This window comes from Adiantum capillus-veneris, chromosome 1 (genome assembly GCF_014529385.1).
Source record: "Adiantum capillus-veneris isolate H3 chromosome 1, ASM1452938v2, whole genome shotgun sequence".
Lineage (NCBI taxonomy): Eukaryota > Viridiplantae > Streptophyta > Polypodiopsida > Polypodiales > Pteridaceae > Adiantum > Adiantum capillus-veneris.
In genome coordinates this window covers 152,606,342-152,615,237 of record NC_140931.1, presented here as the reverse complement: position 1 = coordinate 152,615,237, position 8,896 = coordinate 152,606,342, and positions in this window count along the sequence as shown.

Here is an 8,896-nt window from a genome sequence, read left to right as displayed (position 1 = left end):
CAAATAGGTCTTCTACCCGCGGAACGGGAAACCTATTTTTGATAATGATCCTATTTAGTGCTCTATAGTCGACACACATACGATATGTTCCTTCTTTCTTTTGCCCTAGTAACACAGGAGAACAAAATGGAGATGAGCTAGGCCTAACCATGCCTTTCTCAAATAACTCATGCACTTGCCGCATAATCTCCTCTTGTTGATCTTGAGAAACTCTATAAGGAGGTTTGTTAGGCGGTGAACTTCCTGGAAGAAGTTCAATTGCATGATCATCATTGCCTCGTTTAGGAGGTAGCTCACAAGGGATGTCGTCAATAAAGACATCTTGAAACCCCTTGAAAAAATTGGATAACTCTAATTCCTTTTGATTGTGTATATTTTCTTTTGCTAAAACATTAGATTCATTTTGAGAATCTTTAACAAAAATCATGTACACGGAAATAGAGCTCTTTATTGACTTGTTGAAAGCTTGTGTATGTACAATGGGTATAGTGTTACCCATTTCCTTAGCATCTATATACATATCTTTTTCCCTGAACTTAAAGGAGATTCTCCTTTCAGGGAATTTAACATTGACAGTCATACGATCAACAAACCATGGTGCCCCTAGGATTACATCCTCATGCTTGAGAGGAGAGATAAAGAAGTCCTCTTTGTCCACATAGCTTTGGACATGGAGCCTCAGTTTCCCGATTAAGGGAGTGACTGAAGCTTCTTGCCCCTTGAAAGAACTGTTTGCGGGTAGGACATCTCCCATCTCGTAGGCTTGTATGCCTAGCTTGGTGGCCAACTCTATAGATATAAAATTGTGAGTAGAACCAGGGTGAAAGAGAATAAAAGCATCATGTTCTCTTACCTTTCCCCAAGCATGGCATAGAGGAGATCCTTTGTGGTGAGTTTCCTCCTCTTGAATTTCAAGCAAGGTAGCTCTAGGAGGTTCTTGACGAGTGTCCTTTTGGGGACAAGCGTGGTACGCATGCCCTTGCTCGTCGCACTTGAAACAACGGTTATCCTTGTGATAACGCTCGAGCTCTTCAGGAGAGAGTTTATTTTTGCCTTTATAAACTCCCTTCTCTTTCACTTTGTTGGGGTTGCCCTTAGGAGACTTTTCGACATTGTTCTTCCCCTTAGGCTCATTGAAACCCTTTTTTTCTGTGGGCTTAAAATTAACATCAAATTTTTTTTTATAAAAATTCAAAAAATTCATTAAAAAATCAAAACCTTCCCAAAAAAATCTTTAAAAATCATAAAAGATTAAAAAAATTTAGAAAATACAAATTTTATAAAAAAATAATAAAAGTAAAAAGAAAATCGTCAAAATTACCCAAAAAAGCCATAAATTGCCAAAAAACCCCCAAAAAAGTAAAAAAATCACACAACGAGCAAATCAAAAAGCAAAAAGCAAAGCCAGAAAGTGTACCGCACATCGAGCAAACCGTGCAAAGTGAAGCAGAAAAATAGCCAGAAAAAGTGAGAAATCGACCAACTCAAAGCTGTTGAGGGCAAGATAAAATTCAGAAATTGGCAAGTGCAAGCAATTGCATTGCAATTGAGCTTCCACGAACATGCACAACTCGAATATGATTGCAAATCAGGCTAATACAAGCTGCAAAAATTCTGCTAAGCAATACCAGAATCTGCCAATTGACAATTTTTGTAGATTGAGCCAACATGGACTCAAATCGAACCGAAAGTTCAAGTACAACCGAGCAAGCCAATAGTAGTGGCAGCACAAGTGCAACTGCAAACAACCAGATTTTACAGCTTTATGGCTACAATGGGAATAAATTTTTGTACACATATTTCGAAGGCCATAGATACTTGACGAGCAGTAAAAGCAACACAGGACCCAATATCCCATTGATCAAAGTAAACCCAGATTCAGAGAACTCCTAGACGTTCAGAGACTTCAGTGGAGCCAAGTATTGCAAGCTCAAAGATGAAGTGCAGATAGAGGTGCAAAAAATCAACCCAGGTGGTTATCTAGAAATCTGCACAAGCCAGCAAAGCATACATTTAGTGCATATGCAATCAGGATCATTGTACATGGATTACAGTGGTCAAATCTATAGTCAAGAGCCAGAATTGCAAGATCCAACCTATCAACCAGTAGAAGCCAGTCAAATTGGAGAACCAAGTCAAAGACGATACAAAGGTCAAGATGGAGTAATCTACAACTTGATGCTCAGTGTTCTAAAAGAAGATGCCTACACCTTGGCCAACACAGAACCAGAAACCTTAGGTAGAGCTTGACATGACAAAACCAGTTGAAATACCACCAGTCATGACGTATTGCTCAGATTGTGGACAAAAAGATGGACATTTTTCTGAAGATTGTCCAAGAAATCCAGACAATAGGGACAATTCAACTTCCAAGCAAGGTACAAAGAAAATTGGAAATGCAAATCTCGATGTAAGTGCATCTAACTTGTCACTTTTAATGCAATTAGATGATTCTGCATTACCGTTAGAAGCACCAAGTAAAACACTGCAAATTCAAAATCAGCATAAAGATGCACAAGCACCTGAAAAGCTTAAAATTGATTCTTTGAACAACAAATTCTTGCATGAATTTGGTCAAGGTGTCCAGATATCATTGAAGATTGAAAAGATTGTTAGGTTTGCAAATGATTTTGCATCCACTATCACAAGTGTGCAATCATTCACGAGTCTAAGGGACACATCAAAGAGAATGATGTTAGCATTAAATGGTACACATAATTCATCAATGCACACTATGTAGACCAAAAAGGGCAACTGTACAAAAAGGATCAACTAGTGTTTGAATGGCCCACATACCAACTCATAGAAGTGCGTCCAGTGATAGATAAAAAAGGATGGTTCATTTCAGAGGAAAGAATCTATCATAGCCAATCCTCTCTAGAGCTGAAGGATATTACTCGAGTGAACCTAGAAATCTATTCAGAGCCAAACTCTCCTCCATCGGAAATCAAGCTTCGATGTTGTGATCAAACGAGCATAAACTTTGACCAAAATAGTCGTAGATATAGACGAGAGTCTAGCATCTATGATGCCTTGGGTCCTGAAACCATAGAAGCTCATATCATAGGAGACCCATGGGATAGACAATATCAGGGCAAAGATAATGCTATCTACAGCTTGACTTGGGGAATAATTTGTCATGTTTCAAGAAGATACATAGGAAACTATGCAAAAGGTTTATAGATGCCAAACATCAACAATGCTACCCAAAGTGTACATTCACAGTCCCAAAAGGTGAGACTAAACCAGAGCCAAACAATTTTGAACTCTTATAATGAAGCACGCTATAATGATCACCCTAGGAAGGGGGGAGCTGTAAATCCATCAAGCTCATCTTATGTACCAACCTCCAAAAAATGCTACACCAGTTAGAAGCCCTAGAGCCTCTAACCAACAAACTCATTCAAGGTAGAAACCATTGAAAGATCATATGGTTGTTGGAAGTTTCCAATTGACCCAGACTCCATCAAAATCTGCACACAAATGCCTCTATGAAGATCATCAAGGATAGAAGTTTCAGCTGATCTCCAAAAGTCAAAGTCAAAAGCTGACAAATCCAATAGTGTTCAAACAGTTACATGTGACCAAGCTTACATATGCATATCAAGATGCACATGGTAACGGATATCAGCAAGATCAAAACCTTGTACAAACCCCTATGAATGGCTCGACTGAAGTCAAAGACTATCTAAAGATGATGCAAAGCCTCAAGCTGCCAGAACATGTGACAAAAAAGTCAGAATCAATGGGAGCTAAAGTCCAGAAAGCTACACAAAGGTCACCACCAAAATCTCCTCCAAAGAGACAGATTCTACCAGAAAGTACAATGGATCTATTAAGATCAAGAATTACCCAAATGCAGGCAGATAATGGTCAATAATTGCAAAAAAGTACAATATCACAGTCATCCGAGTCAACATTAATTGAACCAGGTGGTCAAACCAAAGAAAATGCAGATAAAGTTCAACCAAAGGATGCTGCCACGACAAAAGAAGTCAATTCAGACACAAATCCTGAGACGATCAAGTGCAACATTGTTGGTGAAAACGAAGAAAAGTTGTCAAGAGAAGTAAATTTAGATTGTCAGCTAGACAAGAACCTCATGTCTTTTCACACTTGGAAAAGATGTGGCCAACCATAGCTGGAAGATGCTCCTAAATTTGTGAGCATATGTGGAGACAAACGGCAGAATGCTGGGAAATCATTGTAGATGGCTGGGACAGTTTCACTATGTGGGAACCGGCTCCTGTGAGACGGGCAATGGATCAGTCAGTATAAGTCATTTGTCCGTTGTACTCTGTTCATCTTTTGGTCCATAAGCCACATCATCTTCATTGTAATCCTTCATCTATAATTCCAATTACAGAAGTGCAGTATATTCCAGTTATACCTACTTTGTACTCAGTTACTCTGAATCTGAATCTGAATCTGAATTTGAATATCATTCTCGGTACGTAGTCTGGTTCTTATTCCAGTTCAGTTTCTGTTCCTTTGTCCAGTCTACTGTCTGAATTAATACATCACCAGTAGTTGTAAGCTTCTAACATTGGAACTAGCTATCTCAAGAGATCAGCTCCAATTCCATTTTGGTGATCACGGTGGCTAGAGCTGAAGCTCGTTGACTGGAAGACTCTTCTCCCAATTGGAAGTTCTTAGCTATAGCAATGGCACCCAAAACCAGTCATGGTCGAAAACCACCCATCCATGTTGATCCTATTCCTGAGGAGTCGAGAAGAGACTCTGACCCTAATCATGAGAGGGTGACTGACACTGAGGCCCATGAGGAGCATAGTCAGGCTGATGAGATGCAGGACTCACAGCATTCCAGTCACTCTAGACGCAGACGGGAAGAAATGGAAGCACGCAAGGCCAAAAGTTCTCGGTCCAGGCAGGGGGACGAGGGTACCAAAGGCAGTAAAAGCAGTTGCCTCACTTCTAGTAGACAGACCAGAGAGGACACTGACACAGAGACAAATTAATAGATATTAATTGGGATGCAGATACTAACAACTGTAAGAAGACTCCAAAGAAGCGTTCAGACTCTAAGAAGAGAAGCGGAAGGACCAGTAGTAATTGGCATGATTACACATCCTCACTGAAAATCTCTTTTCCAGTATTCAAAGGGGGCAAGAAGGATGATCTGGATGTTCAAATCCAAGCTTTTGAGCAATATGCAGAGCTGAAGAATATTGATGAGGATGACTGGGGTGAATACTTTCTACAAACATTGAAGGAGGCAGCGAGAAAGTGGTACTACCATTACCCCGCTTGTCAGCTTAGATCCTATAATAAACTACTTAAAGCCCTCAGACTGGAGTATTCCGACAACAGAGGTGATGAAGATATTCTTTGTGAACTGGATAAGATCAAGCAGAGGAATTTGTCAATCCGAAGCTATGTGGAGAAAATCAAGGAGTTGACAAGGCAGTTGTTGCAGGAACCGCCATTAGAAAAGCGACTGTGTGCATGGTTCCTGAATGGCTTTCGTAGTAAGAAGCTTAGAGAGCAGGAGGTACCAGCACCAACGAATAAATTCAATGATCTGGTACAGCGAGCACTGAAGTTGGAACAGCAGGCTAAGAAGGAAAAGGGCCATAAGCAGAGAAGATCTAGTAGCAGTAGTTCTTCTACTGAGAACTCTGATTCCAGCGAAGTTTCTAGCAGTTCTGAGAGTAGCTCCAATGAGAGGTCCAAGGATAAGTCAAAAAAGGGCTCCTTGACTAAAAAGATTGAAGAGATGGCTAGGCAGATTACTGAGATTAGCCAGACCAGACAACCAGTGATAAAAATGGAGACTTGGTGTTCAAAATGCAAATCCAAGGACCATGTTTCTAACGAGTGCCCACAATGTACTTATTGTAAAGCCTTTGGCTATTTATGGAATAATTGTGGTATTAGGATTCATCATTTCAAGAAGGGAAAAGACTTGTCAGTAGTAGCATATACCGAACCAGTAAGAGTGGAAACCGCCAAAGCTTCTCATGTGGAGAAAGCAAGTACCAATGGTACTGGTCCAGGGCGCGGCAGATACCAAGTGGGTACTGGCCGAGGCCGAGGGCGTGGTAACTTCCAGAGCCGGAGTTTGAATTGCTATACTTGTGGAAAGTATGGTCATTTCGTGGCTCAATGTCCAGACACACCTGCAACTGCAGCTACTACTGAGGCAAAGGCACCAGAGCCAGTTCCAGTACGGGCAGTAACACGGAGCAAAGGAGTAGTAATTGAGGAAATTCCAGAGATTCCAGAAAAACCAGTCACTACTGAAAGAAGCAAATGGACTCAACAGAGAGAGGTATGGAAGGACAAGGGTAAAGAGAAGGTGGTTGATGAATGGCAGGATCAGAGAGAACTAGCGGCGGTGAAAATCACAAAGGATTTAGCCAAGAAGCTGCCAAAGTAGCCAGAAAGTTCTAAAGCACGAGTCATTCAGAAGATACCAACCCAATCTATTGAGAAAGATCAGTCAAATCCTGGCATACCTGAGACCATGCTGGCTGCAGTACAAGGGATGATTGGAGAAGTGGGAGTTGATAGAAGAACTGGACGCACTACAAGGGAGGATTGTGAAGATACGACCAGCTCTTCAAGCTCTGACAACCAGTCTGATTAGGAGAAAGAAGAAATCCATGTTAAGATCTGTGATAGAATTCCGAAACTCACTTTGGAGTTGGAAGATATCAGAAGAACTTTGCCTGAAGTAGCGAAATTCATCAGACAGCGAAGGAAAGTTGAAGCGGAGGCCAGAACAGTTGATTTGACGGTTGTCCGAGATGATGAAGTGCCGCTCATTCAGGTGGATTTCAAGGTTCGGAAGCAATGGGGACCACTTTCAAGTGTTATTCTGGATGGAGGAGCGGGAGTAAATATCATGGGAGTACATCTCCAGCAGAGAATGGGCATCACAAATCTAAAGCTAGCACCATTTAAAGTGAGAATGGCAGATCACGGATTAGTACAAGCTACCGATATGATTGAAAATATGCAGATACGAGTAGGCAGGGAAAAATTTAAAGCCAGCTTCCTAGTCATAGATTTGCAAGGGGCATATGGAATGCTGCTAGGGCGCCCATGGTTGAGAATAGCACATGTTGTTCACGACTATGCAAATAAAACCCTAACTATACAAGGGGCCAACGGGGCAGCATTCAGATCCAGACGAACAATACTAGGAGCTGGAAAAAAGAGCTGAGGTCTAAGGAATTATGCCAGAAGTACAAGGCAAAGAAGATTGAACGAATGTTAGCAGCTCTAAACATACTTCCTCTAGCAGAAATTGACCTGAATGCGGTTTTACTAAACAAAGAGCAGGCCGACAAGCAAAAAAAGCAATTCCCATACCAGTTTACTGAAATCAATACAGGAGAAAGATCAGTTCAGTTAACTGGGAGGCTGGAAGAATCAGTTGAAACTGGCTTGGCAGATGAGCCAGTGTATTCTGGAGAGCACACAGTGAATCAGAATGCTGATTCAGAACTTAACGGGCCCTCTTGGGATTATGCTGAGGAATCGACCAAGAGAAAAGGCGGTGGGTCTAATTGGTTGCTTCCAGACGACCAAGAAGTTGAAGAATGGAACCTAGGCTCTGAGGATAGTCCTAGGATGATCAAGGTTAATAAGCATCTCAATCCTACAATGAAGGAAAAGGCATGCAGGATGTTCCAGAACTACAAAGACGTATTTGCTTGGGAACACACACACCTGAAATGGGTGGATCCCAAAGTATGCCAGCATAGGATACCGTTGAAGCCAGATGCTCGGCCAGTAAGACTACAAGATACCGAATGAACCCCAACTATGCTAAGAAGGTCAAGGAGGAGATTGGCAATCTTCTCAAGGCTGGGTTCATCACAGAAGTGGCCAGTAGTGATTGGCTGTTTCCTATAGTAGTAGTTCCCAAGAAGAATGGGAAATTGAGAGTCTGTGTTGACTATAGGAAACTCAACGCCCAAACTATCAAAGATCCATTCCCATTGCCTTTTACTGACATGTTGCTTGATGAGATTGCAGGATACGAAATGTATAGTTTTATGGACGGTTACAGTGGCTACAACAAGTTATAGATCTCTCCTGAGGATAGAGAGAAGACCACTTTCATCACAGAGTGGGGAGCTTTCATGTATCTGGTGATGGCCTTCGGCCTATGCAACGCACCAGCCACTTTTCAGCGGTGCATGATGGAAATGTTCAATGAGTTTCTTCATCGGTTCCTTGCCATCTTCATGGATGATTTTATTGTATATTCAGATGAGGAACATCACTTACTATTCCTGGAAATGGTTTTCAAACGTTGTCAGGAGAAGCGGATTTATCTGAATCCATTTAAATCCGTTTTCCTAGTCTGGAAGGGATAGCTACTAGGACATGTAGTATCCCGCAATGGAATAGAAATGGCCAACGACAAAATCCCGTGTGTTCAGCAAGCTAAAGCGCCCAAAAATGCATCTGAGTTAAGCTCTTTCTTGGGTTATATTAACTTTCACATAAGGTTTGTGCATAAATTTGCCTCCCAAGCTGTACCCTTGTATGATCTCACAAAGAAAACTAGTAAGTTCAATTGGACTGTTGAGTGCAAGGAAAGTTTTCAGAACTCAAAAAAAACCATTATCAGTAAACCAGTCCTCAGGCAACCAAATTGGGATGTTATCTTCCATGTACATGTGGACGCTTCGGGACTGGCAATGGGGGCGATATTGACTCAGCCAGATGGAAGGACTGATTATCCTATTTATTTTGTCAGTCGTCGCAGATTCAGTCAGACTGAACAAGGTTATACGACCACTAAACGAGAAGCCCTAGGAATGGTTTTCAGTGCTACAAAGTTCAGGCATTATCTGCTAGGCAAACTGTTTCATTTCTATGTGGATCATCAGACTCTTTGATTAATAAAGTCATTATT